This window comes from Bufo bufo, chromosome 3 (genome assembly GCF_905171765.1).
Source record: "Bufo bufo chromosome 3, aBufBuf1.1, whole genome shotgun sequence".
Classification (NCBI taxonomy): Eukaryota; Metazoa; Chordata; class Amphibia; order Anura; family Bufonidae; genus Bufo; species Bufo bufo.
The window spans coordinates 320,937,851-320,957,214 of record NC_053391.1 but is presented as its reverse complement, the minus strand read 5'-3'; positions in this window follow the sequence as shown (position 1 = coordinate 320,957,214).

The window sequence follows — 19,364 nt, the reverse complement described above, 5'->3', positions numbered from 1 at the left end:
ATCAATAGGAGAGAGATTGTTTTACACACTAGTAAAATACTTTACACACAAAGCCAGTTATGTGCGCAGTTTAGGACACATGAGGGGACACATAGGGCCATGAGGGGAACCAGCATAAGATGCTATATGTACCCTAGTCTTATACTCGAGTCAATAATTTTTCCCATTTTTTGGGGGTAAAATTAGGGGCCTCGGCTTATATTCGGGTCGGCTTATACTCAAGTATATACGGTACCTAATATCTATAGGTCTGTAACACAGAATTTTATGACAAACTAGTGTGTTTTTGAAAAACTGTATGGAGGCACACAACGTCCTATAACACATTATCAAATTAATTTCAAATTGAAATCCATTAACTCCTTAGTGACCAGCCTGTTTTGGGCCTTAAAACAGCTTGGTGGCTCAGTGGTTAGCACTGGTGCCTTGTAGTGCTGGGGTCCTAGGTTTGAAACCAACCTAGGACAACATCTGCATGGAGTTTGTATGTTCTTCCCGTGTTTACTTGGGTTTTTCTCTGGGTACTCCGGTTACCTCCCACACTCCAAAGACTACTAGGTAACTTACATTGTGAGCCCTATTGGGGACAGAGAGTGATGATAATGTCTGTATAGCGCTGTGGAATATGTCAGTGTTATATAAGTGAGTCTAATTAATTAATTAATGATAGGCAATTATTTTTTATTTTTTCATCGTAGTCTTTCAAGAGCTATAACTTTAAAAACTATAGAGCTATTTATCAGTGGAATGTCTGGTGTTGTGTATGAGGGATTTTTCTATGCAGGGGAGAAAAGTACTGCTGGGAGATGCAGGTGCTTGTTTGTCACATAGTATGAGCTGCTGCCCTCCCACAGAAACTGGAGAGAAATGAGCTCCAGAGAGTGAAAAGGTTGAAAAGGTGAAAATTACACTGAAGCAGTGTATTTTTTGCAATGATATCGTTTTTCAACAGAAAACCAAAGGGTAAAACTGAAAAGCAGGCTACCTGCTGATCACCATCAAATGCATCATATTTTCGAAATCATTATTCCATATTTCTCACTATACGATGTGACTGCAAACCAAAAAAACATGCCCGAATAATGCATTCAAATATTACGGAAAGTAGGTAAAGCCGCATATCAAAGTGAATGTCTGAGATGTATGATTCTAGCAATTAAGATGCTGTTTAATATAATCAACCATCCAACCAGTCTTGGTGTCAGCTCTCTAGTGAGAATAAACAGAATTGGGTCAACACTAGCGGTTACCAGTTTGTTTAACTCTAAAACCTTAGATGGTTTCTTGCTTATTCTGGGAACAGATGTCTGCTTCTAACCAGGGAACATGGTGTTAGTGTCTGCAGTGGAGATAATTAGCTAGAAGGTAAAAACACAGGTTTGTCAGAGTAGCTGGCAGAAAAGAATGACCAAGTGCCCATGACCTCAATTCTTCAGGGCTGAATTCAGGCCAATTTAACGTGTAGGTAGATTTTCTACAAATACAGAAATGTGCAAAGGAAACGCTTTTCTAATATAGGTTATTTATTTCGGTTGCCTTGCACATTAAGCACAGAAAAAAATGCACATTTGAAAAGCAGCAAAGAAAAGTAAAAAACCACACCTTAATACTTGTAGTTGGGTTGAGTTTTTAACCCCTTAAAGAGGTTTTCAGGGGTAGTGTTGAGCGAACTTCTGTTTTAAGTTCGGCGTCTAAAGTTCGGCTTCCGGTTAGCGAAGAATCCCGATATGGATTCCGAATTCCGTTGTGGTCCGTGGTAGCGGAATCAATAATGGCCGATTATTAATTCCGCTACCACGGACCACAACGGAATTCGGAATCCATATCGGGATCCTCCGCTAACCGGAAGCCGAACTTTATACGCCGAACTTAAAACAGAAGTTCGCTCAACACTACTCAGGAGTAGCCCCAGAACTGGAACTACATAGCTGTTCCCAATGTGTAGTGGACAGAGCTGGTAAATGGGGCACTGCTCCCATTAAAGTGAACAGGAGCAGCGCTACAGTAATCAGCTTCATCTGTACACAATTGACGGAGCTGTGTCGTTCCAACACTGGAGATACTCCCGATTAGCTGATCAGCGACAGTGCCTGCTATAACCCCCTGATCTAATATTGATTACCTATCCTGTGGATAGGCAATCAATATAAAAATGTAGAAAAAAAATTAATTTGTGGATCGGATACGCACCCATTCATTTTCAATGCGGCGACAAAAAATGCAGCCAGCAAAAAGGATAGAACATGTCCGATTCTTGTCTGTTTTGCAAATAAACATAGGACTTTCTACAGGAATTTTTAAAAATGGTGGCATGTAGATGGCTGGAATTCGTGACCCGGGTAACAAGTGAAACTCTCTTGACTGAATTATTAAAGTTACAGTCCCAAAGCTGAACCCTGCCAAATTAAGCTTGATTACATGTCCCTGCTTGATATGAATAATGGTGAATATGTGTACATACCATACAGTTGCAAGATAAAGTATGCGAACCCTTTGGAATGATATGGATTTCTGCACAAATTGGTCATACAATGTGATCTGATGTTCATCTAAGTCACAACAATAGACAATCACAGTCTGCTTAAACTAATAACACACAAAGAATTAAATGTTACCATGTTTTTATTGAACACACCATGTAAACATTCGCAGTGCAGGTGGAAAAAGTATGTGAACCAATGGATTTAAAAACTGGTTGAACCTCCTTTGGCAGCAATAACTTCAACCAAACGTTTCCTGTAGTTGCAGATCAGACGTGCACAATGGTCAGGAGAAATTCTTGAACATTCCTCTATACAGAACTGTTTCAGTTCAACAATATTCTTGGGATGTCTGGTTTGAATCGCTTTCTTGAGGTCATGTCACAGCATCTAAATCGGGTTGAGGTCAGGACTCTGACTGGGCCACTCCAGAAGGCGTGTTTTCTTCGGTTTAAGCCATTCTGTTGTTAATTTACTTCTTTGCTTTGGGTCGTTGTCCTGTAGCAACACCCATCTTCTGTTGAGCTTCAGCTGGTGGACAGATGGCCTTAAGTTCTCCTGCAAAATGTCTTGATAAACTTGGGAATTCATTTTTCCTTCGATGATAGCAATCCGTCCAGGCCCTGACGCAGCAAAGCAGCCCCAAACCATGATGCCCCCACCACCATACTTCACAGTTAGGATGAGGTTTTGATGTTGGTGGGCTGTGCCTCTTTTTCTCCACACATAGTGTTGTGTGTTTCTTCCAAACAACTCAACTTTGGTTTCATCTGTCCACAGAATATTTTGCCAGTACTGCTGTGGAACATCCAGGTGCTCTTGTGCAAACTGTAAACGTGCACCAATGTTTTTTTTGGACAGCAGTAGCTTCCTCTGTGGTATCCTCCCATGAAATCCATTCTTGTTTAGTGTTTTACGTATGGTAGATTCGCTAACAGGGATGTTAGCATATGCCAGAGACTTTTGTAAGTCTTTAGCTGACTCTCTAGGATTCTTTTTCACCTCATTGAGCAGTCTGCGCTGTGCTCTTGCAGTCATCTTTACAGGACGGCCACTCCTAGGGAGAGTAGCAGCAGTGCTAAACTTTCTCCATTTATAAACAATTTGTCTTACCGTGGACTGATGAACAGCAAGGCTTTTGGAGATACTTTTATAACCCTTTCCAGCTTTATGTAAGTCAACAAGTCTTAATCGTAAGTCTTCTGAGAGCTCTTTTGTGCGAGGCATCATTCACATCAGGCAATGCTTCTTGTGAAAAGCAAACCCAGAAGTGGTGTGTGTTTTTTATAGGGCAGGGCAGCTGTAACCAACACCTCCAATCTCATCTCATTGATTGGACTCCAGTTGGCTAACACCTCACTCCAATTAGCTCTTGGAGATGTCTATAGTTTAGGGGTTCACATACTTTTTCCACCTTCACTGTGAATGTTTACGTGTGTGTTCAATATAAACATGGTAACATTTAATTCCTTGTGTGTTATTAGTTTAAGCAGACTGTGATTGTCTATTGTTGTGACTTAGATGAAGATCAGATCACATTTTATGACCAATTTGTGCAGAAATCCATATAATTTCAAAGGGTTCACATACTTTTTCTTGCAACTGTATGTGTGAATATTGGCGTGTAACATGGGCAACACCAAGAAAATAAAGTTATGACTCTCAATAAGCAGGGATGAAATAGGCCAATGCTGCCTGTAGCATTCACGGTTAACAAACTTTGGCCACGGCTTTAATTTCTCACTTACTAATGTTTAATCATTTTCACATTTTAAGTGGAAAACTTTGAAATAATTTCTTTTCTCCCTAATGAATCCTTTCAGTAGGCAATTTGCCTAGCAACAAGCTGCACTACCAGCATGTGGCATTGCTTGTCCTCAAGGCTCTTGAAGAAACAGATAGTCTTCAAATATTATAAAGCAGAATATGAACACCCCTATACTAAATAATCTATTCTCAGGTATGTACAGGTTTAGGTAAAGGGTGGAGGAGGAGGCCAGCAGACGGTCTGTTACAGGGCTTGTTTAATATTTTCCTATGTTGTAGTACAAAACTTTAAAAAAAAACTACAATATTGCACAGGTGCTTTTTTTTCTCCCTACCCCCCTCCATTTCTTTTAGATGGGGTAACGTACTGGACACTGGATGCGGCCTTGTCCTTTTGTGTCATTATGATACATTTCAAAGGGTTATTTTGGTTATATAAAGTGGATAGGGTATAACTATTAGATTGGTAGGGGTCCCACAGTAGGACCCCAAAAAGAATAGGGACCTCGTACCTCATGGAACCCCTCACAATGAAAGCAGCATCCAGTTGGGCATGCTCGTGGCCGCTCCATTCTTTTCTATGAAAGTTTCAGAAATAGCTGTACACGGCTATCTCTGGAACTCCCATAGAAATGAATTAAGTAGATGTGCGTATGCCCAACCTGCCGCTCCATTTGTTTTGGGGGGCGGTCTCCCCAGTTCGTGTGATTGGTGGGGGTCCCAGCAGTAGGACCCCCACAGATCAAATAGTTATCCTCTAGTACAGTAACATGGGCCGGACTGGGACTTAAAAGCACACAAACCTCCCCTGCCCACAAACATAAAATGGCTACACAGCAATTTGGGCAGTCACGATGACCTATGTATTATACTGCCTTGTATATGGATTTCATATACAGGGCAGTGTAATATATAGGTCATAGTCTCCTTACATACATCCTCCATATACAGGGCAGTATAATACATAGCTCATCACCTCCTTACATCTTCTATTTATATACAGGGCAGTGTAATACATAGCTCATCACCACCTTACAACATCCATAAATATATAGGGCAGTATAATACATAGCTCATCACCACCTTACATTATCCATATATACATCATCCATATATAGATAGGGCAGTATTTTACATATTTCATCATCTCTTTACATACAGTACAGACAAAGTTTGGACACACCTTCTCATTCAAAGAGTTTTCTTTATTTTCATGACTATGAAGGCATCAAAACTACGAATTAACACATGTGGAATTATATACATAACAAACAAGTGTGAAACAACTGAAAATATGTCATATTCTAGGTTCTTCAAAGTAGCCACCTTTTGCTTTGATTACTGCTTTGCACACTCTTGGCATTCTCTTGATGAGCTTCAAGAGGTAGTCCCCTGAAATGGTCTTCCAACTGTCTTGAAGGAGTTCCCAGAGATGCTTAGCACTTGTTGGCCCTTTTGCCTTCACTCTGCGGTCCAGCTCACCCCAAACCATCTCGATTGGGTTCAGGTCCGGTGACTGTGGAGGCCAGGTCATCTGGCGCAGCACCCCATCACTCTCCTTTATGGTCAAATAGCCCTTACTTTCAAAGTTTACCCAATTTTTCCGCTGACTGACTGACCTTCATTTCTTAAAGTAATGATGGCCACTCGTTTTTCTTTACTTAGCTGCTTTTTTCTTGCCATAATACCAATTCTAACAGTCTATTCAGTAGGACTATCAGCTGTGTATCCACCTGACTTCTCCTCAACGCAACTGATGGTCCCAACCCCATTTATAAGGCAAGAAATCCCACTTATTAAACCTGACAGGGCACACCTGTGAAGTGAAAACCATTTTAGGGGACTACCTCTTGAAGCTCATCAAGAGAATGCCAAGAGTGTGCAAAACAGTAATCAAAGCAAAAGGTGGCTACTTTGAAGAACCTAGAATATGACCTATTTTCAGTTGTTTCACACTTGTTTGTTATGTATATAATTCCACATGTGTTAATTCATAGTTTTGATGCCTTCAGTGTGAATAGTCATGAAAATAAAGAAAACTCTTTGAATGAGAAGGTGTGTCCAAACTTTTGGTCTGTACTGTATATCCTCCCAATGTGGACCTCCATAATATAGAGTCCATATACAGGCCTGAGGGCTAAGGCCTGCCTATGTCGACTGTATGTGAGTCCACCATGTGCTGAGGATGCAGGGAGGAGGACGGGAGCCGGAAGCGCAGCAGAGTGTGTGATGTGCTGATGTCAGCGTTACTATCTGCGCACGGCAATGTTGCCGACAGCGCACACAGAGAGAGTAGATTGTGGGCGCGCCGCCAGCCAGGACATGTCACCATGCCTCACATTTAAAGAGCGGACTGGCCGGCCCCCAGATTGCCATTCCGGGCCTGCTTGCCTATAATCCAGCACTGCATGCCCTCAGAGAGGGCTCTGAGTGCCCCAGTGTTTGAAATATTTGCTAATTTATAAAAAGAAAAAGAAAAGAAAAACTGAAATACTGCAGTAAAATACGTATTCAGACCCTTTACATGACTTAGTTGAAGCATCTTTGGCAGCGATTACAGCCTGCAGTCTTCTTGGGTATGATGCCACAAGGTTTGCACACCTGACTTTGAGGGATTTTCTGCCATTCTTCTCTGCAGATTCTCTCAAGCTATGTCAGGTTGGATGGGGACCATCAGTGGACAGCCATTTTCAGGTTTCTCCAGAAATGTTCAACTGGGTTTAAACCATGGTTCTGGCTGGGCCACTCAAGGACATTCATAGAGTTGTCCCTACGACACTTCTGTCTTCTCTTGGCTTCGTGCTCATCATCATTTGCCTGTTTGAAGGTGAGCATTCAGTCCAGTTTGAGGTCTAGAGCACTCTGCTTCAGGTTTTCATTAAGAATATCTCTGTACTTTGCTCCATTCAGCTTTCCCTCATTCCTGAACCTGCCCCTGAAAAAGTGATGGTTGCCGTTCTGAACATTTATTCCATCAGCACACAGGATATTTGGAGTTCAGCTAGAGTGACCAATGGTTTCTTGGTCACCTCTCCTTCCAAGGCCCTTCTTCCCCAGATTACTTAGTTTGCTGGGGCAGCCAGATCTAGAAAGAGTCCTGGTTGTTCCAAGCTTCTTCCATTTAAGAATTATGAAGGCCTCTGTGCTCTTGGGGACTTTCAGTGCAACAATTTTTTGTACCCTCTCCAGATCTGTACCTCCACACAATCCTGAGCTCTATAGACAGTTCTTTCCTCCTTTAATGGCTTGTTTTTTGCTCTATGCATTGCCAACTGTGAGACCTTACATAGTTAACCCCTTAGGGATGCATGACGTACCGGTACGGCATGTTTCCCGAGTCCCTAAGAACCCATGACGTACCGGTACGTCTTGAGTTTAAAACGAGATTGCTGAGCTGCGGGGGTTAATCAGAACAGGATGCCCGCTGAAATAATTCAGCGGGCATCCTGTCACAACGCCATATCGGCGATCGCAGAAAAACGCAGGTCAATTCAGACCTGCAGTTTGCTGCGCTTTCTGCCAATTCTGATCCGCGGGGATCAAACTTTAAAATGCCCCAAATAAAGTTTTTTTCACCCTCTGCACCCCTGAATAATTTTATGCCGGCGGGTGGTGCAGGGGAAGTGTTGCAGGCAGTGCGGGCGGTGCGGGAGGCGGGCGGTGCGGCAGGCGGGATCGCGATCCCCCGCCCGCCTCCTCTTGAATATTCATTGGCGTCCAGTGGTATACCAGAGTGTCAGCACATTGCTGACACTCTGGTATAAACGGCTGACATCTGTGCTGTGATGTCAGCCGTTTAACCCTTTCCATACCACGGTCCGTAGGGACCGCGGTATGGAAAAGGTTAACAGTAAGAGAGGGCTCCCTCCCTCTCCCATTGGGCGGCTGCTGTGCCTTTGCAGCCCCCCGACAGGATGAGGTCACAGAGGGAGGGAGCCCCCCTCCTTACCATTCTCCGTCTGCTCAGATGTGGCCACAACTGAGCAGACGGGGAAGGTTCCCATGGCAACAGGACGCCTTCTCAGGCATCCTGCTGTCCATGGTGCTGAACAGATCTGTGCTAAAAGCATAGATCTGTTCAGACAAAGTGTAAGTAAAATACAGTACAATACACTATAAAGATAAAAAAAACACTTATCACTGAATAAAAAAATAAAATAAAAATACAATACACATATTAGGTATCGCCGCGTCCGTAACGACCTGATCTATAAAACAGTCATGTTACTTTGCCCGCACGGTGAACGCCATAAAAATAAAAAAATAAAAACTATGAGGAAATTGAAATTTTGCCCACCTTACTTCCCAAAAAAGGTAATAAAAGTGATCAAAAAAGTCTCATGTATGCCAAAATAGTACCAATCAAACCATCATCTCATCCCGCAAAAATCATACCCTACCTAAGATAATCGCCCAAAAACTGAAAAAACTATGGCTCTTAGGCCTCATGCACACGGCCGTTTTTTTTCCCCGTTTACTGGCCGTTTTTTGCGTTCCGTATACGGTCCGTATACGGAACCATTCATTTCAATGGTTCCGCAAAAAAACCGGAATGTACTCTGTATGCATTCCGTTTCCGTATTTCCGTTTTTCCGTTCCGTTTTAACATAGAACATGTCCTATTATTGCCTGCAAATCACGGTCCGTGGCTCCATTCAAGTCAATGGGTCCGCAAAAAAAACGGAACACATACGGAAATGCATCCGTATGTCTTCCGTTTCCGTTCCGTTTTTTGCTGAACCATCTATTGAAAATGTTATGCCCAGCCCAATTTTATCTATGTAATTACTGTATACTGTATATGCCATACGGAAAAACGGAACGGAAAAACGGAACAAAAACGGAAACACAACGGAAACAAAAAACGGAACAACGGATCCGTGAAAAACGGACCGCAAAACACTGAAAAAGCCATACGGTCGTGTGCAATAAGCCTTAGACTATGGAAACACTAAAACATGATTTTTTTTGTTTCAAAAATGAAATCATTGTGTAAAACTTACATAAATAAAAAAAAAGTATACATATTAGGTATCTCCGCGTCCGTACCGACCGGCTCTATAAAAATATCACATGACCTAACTCCTCAGATGAACACCGTAAAAAAATAAAAATAAAAACGTTGTAAAAAAAGCTATTTGTCATCTTACGTCACAAAAAGTGTAATAGCAAGTGATCAAAAAGTCATATGCACCCCAAATTAGTGCCAATCGAACCACCATCTCATCCCACAAAAAATGAGACCCTAGCTAAGATAATCTACCAAAAACTGAAAAAACTATGGCTCTCAGACTATGGAGACACTAAAACATGATTTTTTTTGTTTCAAAAATGAAATCATTGTGTAAAACTTACATAAATAAAAAAAATTGTATACATATTAGGTATCGCCGCGTCCGTGACAACCTGCTGTATAAAAATACCACATGATCTAACCTGTCAGATGAATGTTGTAAATAGCAAAAAAAAACGGTGCCAGAAAAGCTATTTCCTGTTACCTTGCCTCACAAAAAGTGTAATATAGAGCAACCAAAAATCATATGTACCCTAAACTACTACCAACAAAACTTCCACCCTATCCCGTAGTTTCTAAAATGGGGTCACTTTTTTGGAGTTTCTACTCTAGGGGTGCATCAGGGGGGCTTCAAATGGGACATGGTGTCCAAAAAAATCTGCCTTCCAAAAACCGTATGGCATTCTCCTTTCCTTCTGCGCCCTGCCATGTGCCTGTACAGCAGTTTTCGACCACATATGGGGTGTTTCTGTAAACTACAGAATCAGGGCCATAAATAATGAGTTTTGTTTGGCTGTTAACCCTTGCTTTGTAACTGGAAAAAAAATATTAAAATGGAAAATCTGCCAAAAAAGTGAAATTTTGAAATTGTATCTCTATTTTCCATTAAATCTTGTGCAACACCTAAAGGGTTAACAAAGTTTGTAAAATTAGTTTTGAATACCTTGAGGGGTGTAGTTTCTTAGATGGGGTCACTTTTATGGAGTTTCTACTCTAGGGGTGCATCAGGGGGGCTTCAAATGGGACATGGTGTCAAAAAAACCAGTCCAGCAAAATCTGCCTTCCAAAAACGATACGGCGCACCTTTCCCTCTACGCCCTACTGTGTGCCCGTACAGTAGTACAGAATCGGGGCAATAAATATAGCATTTTGTTTGGCTGTTAACCCTTACTTTGTTACTGCAAAAAATGGATTAAAATGGAAAATTTGCCCAAAAATTTAAATTCTCAAATTTCATCTCCATTTGCCAATAACTCTTATGCAACACCTAAAGGGTTAACCAAGTTTGTAAAATCAGTTTTGAATACCTTGAGGGGTGTGGTTTCTAGAATGGGGTCATTTTTGGGTGGTTTCTATTATGTAAGCCTCACAAAGTGACTTCAGACCTGAACTGGTCCCTAAAAAGTGGGTTTTTGAAAATTTCTGAAAATTTCAAGATTTTCTTCTAAACTTCTAAGCCTTTTAACATCCCCCAAAAATAAAATATCATTCCCAAATTGATCCAAACATGAAGTAGACATATGGGGAATGTAAAGTAATAACAATTTTTGGAGGTATTACTATGTATTATAAAAGTAGAGAAATTGAAACTTGGAAATTTGCAATTTTTTACAACTTTTTGGTAAATTTGGTAAAAATTAATTTTTTTTACTTCATTTTACCAGTGTCATGAAGTACAATATGTGACGAAAAAACGATCTCAGAATGGCCTGGATAAGTCAAAGCGTTTTAAAGTTATCAGCACTTAAAGTGACACTGGTCAGATTTGCAAAAAATGGCCAAGTCCTTAAGGTGAAATAGGGCTGAGTCCTTAAGGGGTTAAGGGTGTGTCTTTTAAAATCATGTCCAATCACATGAATTTACCACAGGTAGACTCCAATCAAGGTGCAGAAACATCTCAAAGATGATCAAGAGAAATGGGAGGCCCCCACAGCTAAATTTCAAAGAGGTCTAAATAATTTTAGTTTTTCTTGCAAAATTATCTAAAATTCTATTTTCACTTTCTCATTATGGGGTACTAAGTGCAGATTAATGGGGAAAAAACATGAATTTTTATTTTATTTTAGCACAAGGTCGCAACATAACAAAATGTGAAAAGGTGAAAGTGTCTGAAAATTTTCCAAATGCATTGTACATTTGTAGTTGTAGACATATTGGGGCAAATTTACTAATCTTATCTTGGCACAATTTAAGGCAGAATCTATCTGTACTCACATTCATAAAGGTGGGCCACAGTAGATGGTATTTATAATTCCATCTGGAGCTTCAATTAAAAAAATGTTTAAAAAAACAATAAAAAGAATCCCTTTGTGATACAAAGTTGCATGAAGATTGTCAAAGCTAACAGCATCTGGGTAATACCATTGACATCAATATAATTTTTTTAATATTCTAAAAATGTTATTAATACTTATTTCTTAATGTGAATATATGCAGTATATTGCAGTATATGGCAATTTTATTGAAATCTTATCTTCAAAAAAGCCCAAGTTAAAGTGAAAAGGTAGCGTATAAAATGAAATTATGATAATAATATTAATAATAATAAAATCCCCCAATGGTCTTTTCTGGCTTTTGAGGGACAGAATCAAAATAAAAAAATTAACCCAACCCAAAAATTGCTGACTGCTGTCATACTGCAAGAAAAGGCTAGACTACCCAAAACTGAGCATGTAATATAAAAAAAAATCATGAAAAACTTAAATAAAAAAATCTATTTCAGAGTAATACTACATTATTACCAGTAAAACACTGTAAATAGCTAAGGGTACTTTCACACTAGCGTTAAAGTTTTCCGATATTGAGTTCCGTCATAGGGGCTCAATACCGGGGAAAAAACGCATCAGTTTGTCCTAATGCATTCTGAATGGAAACTAATCCATTCAGTATGCATCAGGATGTCTTCCATTCCGTCCCTTTATGGTATTTGGCTGGAGAAAATACCTCAGCATGCTGCGGTTTTTTCTTCAGCCAAAATTCCGGAACACTTGCCGGAATGCTGGATCTGGCATCCCAGCCAAGAAAGGTCTACAGTGGAGGACAGCAAACGGTAGGTGTTTAATTTTTTTTTTCTCTCAAAAATACATGTTATTGTATGTTCTTAAATTATTTTATTTTTTTGTATTTTACAACCATCTCATCTCGTCAGAGAGGTCGTCAAGCCTCTGCCAGAGGAAGTCGGGGAGCATGCGGTGGTCGGGGTCGTGTGAGTATTTTCAATCAAAGTCTTTGTAATTTAAAAAGTTTCAAACATTATGTTAATTATATTTTTTTTTTTAGGGTTCCCGAGTCTTTACCAGAATGGATGAGGATGGTGGAGGAGTGTCCACCGTTGTGGGACCACACTGACCGCCGCCACACAGACCACCAAGCAACTCGGAAATATATGAGCCAATTGTGCCAAATTGGGAGGACCTCGGAGACAGGCAACGGGATCAGTGCCGTAAGTATACAGTATTTCATTTGAAAATAGCATACACGTATGTTTTATTGCTCAGAAGTGGTTTACCGTCTAGTTCAGTCATGCTCAACCTGCGGCCCTCCAGCTGTTGCAAAACTACAACTCCCAGCATGCCCGAACAGCCTACAGCTATCAGCCTACAGCAGGGCATTGTGGGAGTTGTAGTTTTACAACAGCTGGAGGGCCGCAGGTTGAGCATGCCTGGTCTAGTTGATATGGGTCACTGCCACCGATAGTTTAACAACAAATTAATTTTTATTGTTGTTGTGGCTAGATCAATTAAATAGTAAACCATTTTTGATGTCAACAAATATTGTATTTTAAAGACTAACCTTTATTTATTATTTTTTTGTTTTTTTTGTTCCTGGTCGACAATCATGGTTCGGTGGCGGTCCATCAGGGGCGGTCCTTGATGGACCGCCACCGAACCATGATTGTCGACCTGGAACAAAAAAAATAAAAAAAATAAATAAAGGTTAGTCTTTAAAATACATGATTTGTTGACATCAAAAATGGTTTACTAGAAAGACTTTAATGAGGAACTCCGGTGCCCAAGGCAGGCATATCGCTTTACTGCTGCCTTGGGGCTCCTACGAAGAACCCTACAGCTGCGAAGGTAAGATATTTTGTTTATAGAGATTCTACATTATGTTATCCAATCTATGTGTATGGCCCAGGCAGACTGTCATTTGGCACATAGTATTTTGTGGAGTAGAGATGAGCAAAACGTGCTTCAGAATATACATCTGAGGTTGCTTTCACACAAAAAAATTCATACTGTACATAGAAATGTATGGCCTCTATGTACACTATTTGCAACTTCCTATGTAGTATCAGAAGTCGCTTTGCTCACCTCTATCCAGAAGATCTCCACTGAAATACAATTGCTAATTGTGTTTATGTTTTTCTTTGCTTTACAGAACATCAAGCAGTACTCGGGCGCCCGAAGTTCCCCAGGAGGCGGTCCCTGATGAGCCGGCCACCGTGGGTCCCTCTCGTCCAGCTCAAGCAACTGGTCAGGACTTCAATGTTCCCCTACCTGTGCCCTCTGGCAATGCAACAATGGCCCGATTAGCCCCACTATTTGAGGCTCTCATGTGTCGCCAGAGGACAGGTAGGAGCCTTCAGGCGGACTACGAGGATCTCACAAGGCTCGTTTACCAGTCCTTGATGGGATTCACAAATTGAGTTGCCACTTTGGAGGATAATTTGCGGCATATTTAGGAGGGGGCAGTGTTGATGTCGCAAATGAGCCCGGTGCATCACTATTTGATATCGTTACTCCTCGTGATGTTCACGCCCGACCAACTGTTTGAGGCCAGAAGGCAAGTGGACTGCGTCTTGTGGCAAGTGCAACACCGCCCCCACATCTATTCCCCCGCACCAGCCCTATCCCCCAACCCACATATATCCCCCATCCCACATATATCCCCCATTCCACACCTATCCCCCATTCCACACCTATCCCCCATCCTACACCTATCTCCTTTCCCAGCTACCTCATCCCCCTTCCCAACCTCCCCATTCCCCTTCCCAACCTCCCCATCCTCCTTCCCAGCTGCCCCATCCTCCTTCCCAGCTGCCCCATCCCCCTTCCCAGCTGCCCCATCCCCCTTCCCAGCCGCCCCATCCCAGTCCCAAACCGCCGAGCTATTTTCTCACCACTTTTCTCCCTCTCCTCCTCCAACGTCTTTCACCACTCCCTCTACCCTAGCTTGGGAAACTCCATCTCTTGCCCAATCCTCAACTTTAAATACTCCCTCTGTTGCACTTCCCCCAACACGCACTTATTTGTCCACAGTGGCATAAGAACAACAGGACAGAGGGGTCCCAAACTGTGCACTGCCCTCCACCCTCCACTCTTCTAGTTCCCCCAGGCCTTTTTAGGCAACTTTAAATAAGTTTTTTTTTTTATTATGTTTTTTTATATATTTATTTAATGAAAAATGTTATTTATTCTTAATAAATTTTATTAGTTTTTGAAAATGTATTTGTTTTTTGTTTAAAGGGTTTTAAAGTTGTGGATCCAAAATGGGTTCTTTTGCAACCCTTAAAATTTCCCGACACTGGCGGAGCGACACAAGTATTTGTCGCTCCTCCAGCATGGGGAGATTCTATTGAGGAGTGTGTAGAAGAGAGGCCTGAAATAATCTTCCAGTGCTGGCAGAGCGACACAAGTATTTGTCGCTCCTCCAGCGTGGGGAGAGTATGTTGATAAGCAGTAGTGTGAAGAAAAGAGGCCTGACATAATATCACAGCGCTGGCATAGCGACACAAGTATTTGTCACTCCTCCAGTGTGGGGAGATCAAAATAAGACTCAATGTAAGGTTTTTCAAAAAGTTTGTGACTAATTTTACAAAACAGGTTTTGAAAATCAATACACACTACTGTATCCACCCACCAACATAACAACGGAACCAAACTGCATCAAGAATATATTCAAATTACCTTAATTTTTCATGAATACATTTTTTTTTTTATCATTTGGTCCTGCCAGTCCACTCTTCCTGCATCGGAGCAAAAATATTCAGCAAAGGAGTCTTTCATCCTGGAAACTGCTACAGTGGTCCACGGTTCAAAACTTTAAATACTGGCCAACTCGCTGTCTTCAGGAATCTCCTGGACATTTAGCGGTTCTTTTATGAGGAGGTAGTTGTGTAACATGCCTTTACTACCTCATCAACAGTTTCTATTTTCAGTTTAATGGGTTTGGTGAAAATCCGCCATTTAGCTACCAGAATGCCAAATGTGCACTTCACCATTCTTCGAGCCCTAGTCAGGCGGTAGTTAAATACGCATTTGCTCCGATTTAATCCACGGCTGGAATAAGGTTTAATTAGATTGCCACACTTCTAAAATGCCTCATCACCAACCAACACAAACGGCATGGGGGGAGCATCAGTACCTGGAAGAAGTTGAGGTGGTGGAAAATCAAATTGTCTATTGTATAGCCTTCACCCCATGTCAGAATTTTTATTCATCGGTGGATGAATTTTTTGTAGCCCTGGGGCAGATATATGATGACCTGAATCGTATTGCTCTGGCTAAATCTAAACTGCGTCTTTTATGCCAGGGTAAACAGTCTGCAGAGATATATTGTTCTGAATTTCGGAGATGATACTGGTTGGAATGATGCTGCACTCCGAAGTAAATTTTGCCATGGTCTTTCGGAAAGATTGAAAGATGCATTTGTCTCTAGCTGTTCGTATTGACAGGTGTCTTAGAGAGAGAGAGGAGACTACTCTTTCCTGTCATATTCAGCCCAAGGACAGTGGGGCTGTCTCATTCAGTGCGCAGGGGTCTCAGTCTCTCTCAATCCCCTCTGAGGAGGAGGCCATGCAGCTGGGTTTGCTTGCTTCTGATTGTAGAGGATTCAGCTCTCAGAGGAGGGTTTGTTTCTGTTGTGGGGGTATAAATAATTTGGCTAATGTTTACCCCTCTAGGAAATTCATGGAGTTTTCTGAGGGCAATAAAAAAAAATTAAAAAAAACTTTCCATTTGCTACTATTGGCAAGGTTGATGCGGAAATTGAAGGTTTGCCGTTTGCTTGTAGTTTCTGTTTTCTCCTACCTGCCAGGGTGGCGCTAGACAGCAAGAACATTGTTTGTGAGATTTTTGTAGATAGTGGAGCAGCTGTCAATCTCATTGATAATCAATTTGCAATAACGTATGGTTTCCAGGTATGCACTTTGGAAAAGGATATACCTGTTTTTGCTATCAATTCCGCTCCACTTTCTCAAAGATCATTAAAGGGCATAGTTCACAATATCCGTTTGACTGTGGGTGACACTCATGTTGAGGATATGTCATGTTTCGTCCTAAGCGGATTACCTACTCCTCTAGTGTTGGGGCTACCCTGGCTCACTAAACATAACCCCACCATTGATTGGCAAGCAAGGCAAATAAATGGTTGAAGTGAGTTTTGCAGAGAGAATTGCCTCACGGCGTCTCTTTCAGAGGTTTCTACCAAGACTTTACCATCTTTTCTCTCTGAATTTTCGGATGTGTTTTCCGAGAGTGGTGTCCAGGAGTTGCCCCCTCACCGGGAGTACTAATCTCATCCCAGGCGCCAAGCTGCCAAAATCACGTTTATACAATCTCTCCCAAGCTGAAAGAGTCGCTATGCGTACTTATATCTCTGAGAGCCTGAGAAAGGGACACATCCGACCCTCGAAGTCACCTGTTGCCGCTGTTTTTTTTTTGTTAGGAAAAAAGATGGTTCTTTAAGACCTTGTCTGGATTTCAGGGAGCTGAACCGTATCACAATTCGTGACCCATATCCGCTTCCTCGGATCCCGGATCTGTTTAACCAGATTGTTGGGGCTAAAGTTTTTTCTAAGTTGCATTTAAGAGGGGCATACAACCTAGTCAGGGTCAGGGAAGGGGACGAATGGAAGACGGCCTTCAATACCCCTGAGGGTCATTTCGAGAATTTGGTTATGCCCTTTGGTTTGATGAATGCTTCGGCCGTCTTCCAACATTTTGTGAACAGCATTTTTTAGCATTTAATGGTGAAATTTGTTCTGGTGTATCTAGATGACATTTTGATTTTTTCTCCTGATTTCAAGACTCATTGGGACCACCTACGTCAGGTCTTGCTGATTCTGAGGGAGAATAAATTGTACGCTAAACTGGAAAAATGTGTGTTTGCGGTTCCGGAGATTCAATTTCTTGGTTTTCCTCTCTCCGCTTCTGGTTTTCGCATGGACCCTGAGAAGGTCCGTGCTGTGCTTGATTGGGAGCTTCCTGAGAATCAGAAGGCGCTGATGCGGTTTTTGGGTTTTGCCAATTATTACAGAAAGTTCATTTTGAATCATTCCTCTGTTGTTAACCGGTTCCAGCAGGTATTTCCAGCAATGGACTAACAGATCCGGGGGGGGGGGAGACTATCCGTTTGCATGCGGTTTGACGGATCCAGCAGGCATTTACGGCAACGGAACTGCCTGCCGGAATCCAACAACGCTAGTGTGAAAGTACCCTAAGATGTAAAAAGCATATTTTTTACTTTTTTCAAAATATAAGTCTAAAATGCTACATAAAAGCATATATTATGTGTATAAATGTGTATATTCAAAGGAAAACAAACAACAAAAAATACAAGCTATAGCCATTAGAAATTACCTGTGTGAAAAATTTGTAAACTTTGGTCCTGAAGATTAAAATAACTCCGGACTTGCACTGGTTACATAGGTTTTCCTTGCATATAAATAACTACAAACTTTGCAGTAAGAATCTTGAAACATAAAATAAGGTTTTAGAGTTGAGCTTTCTCCACTTATATATATTTTGTATATAAAAAAACGAAATCCATGCAACAGGCTGAAAAAACAATCTGGTCATATAACATAAAATATTCAAACTGAACTCATAGTCTTTTTTATGATTTTTCTTTTCTAACTACTACTCTATATTCAAATGATGACACTTTGCCATTTAATGGGTATATATAGCATTCATTAAGGACCACTTGTTTGAGAATAAGGAAACTAAATGTATCAATGCTGGGAGGCTTCTGCCCTCTAGTGGAACAAGACTACAATGTAAGAAATGGCTAACTTTATCAAATGCATAGATTTTCATGTTCAGCATCTGCACTCTTATGAATTAAACAGGGGCTTTATCTGTTAGTCAGTTTTGGCCAGTAACATCTGAGTTGACCTTGACTAATGAGAACCCTTATAGCATAATGCTGGGAAGGCACGTCCGGGTAAATCAAAGATGAACTGGCGGGTCAAAATTTACCATCTACTTTGGAGATGTGACCTCTTTAGTCACCAGGGACCCTTTCAAAAAAAGGCTGGCTCCTACTTTTAACAGATCCATGCAGTCTGCTGCACCTTCTGAAGAATCCATGCAAGTTAAATTGCTGAAGCCTTCTGTGGTGGAGAAACTTCATGGCTGTTAGAATAATTTCTATTTTGTGCTGGTAAAGAACAGACAAACAATTAACCCTGTAAAAACTCCTTTATTCAAACCCAAATCAAGGGCGAACACAATTGTATTGTTGAAAACAGTGGGTCACAGCTTTATTGAGGTACGTCATGGGTGGGTGGGAGGGAGGGATTGTTACTAGGAGGTGTCCATCTCCTTTCCCTAGTTTCCAAGCTATTCCGTCACCCCGTTCCCTCCTATGTTCGGTGTGGTGTTTCTGTCACAGCGCAGTGCGGGTAGCAAGCTCCACACTGAACTTAAGAGGGAAGGTAAAAGGTACTGGAAACTAGGGAAAGGGGAAAGGTCACCACCTAGTGAATCCCTAAACCGAGCCCTGACTACTATTAGCATGAACAGACCTCGATGGTAGGAATGTTCATACGCAGGAACCTAGAGCCCTATTGGACCCTAAAGGGCCCTAGAAATAGTGTCAGGACAAAGAAGTACTGTTCCTTCCCAGCTGAAGGAATAGGAGACTCCCTCAAGCCTAATACCAAAAGATAGGGGAATACAACAAACAAGAAATAAGGAGAAGACACTTAACTCCGAAGAACGCGGACGAGCACGAACTCAGAGGAGAACCAACACCAGCACTTCCACAACCAAAAGTCGCTATCAACTGCATAGCATGATGGGTGAGACCAGATTAAATAGAGGAGTTGGAGTGACCACTTTAGCTACACTTGAGACAAGAGGTGTGGTCATACCCAG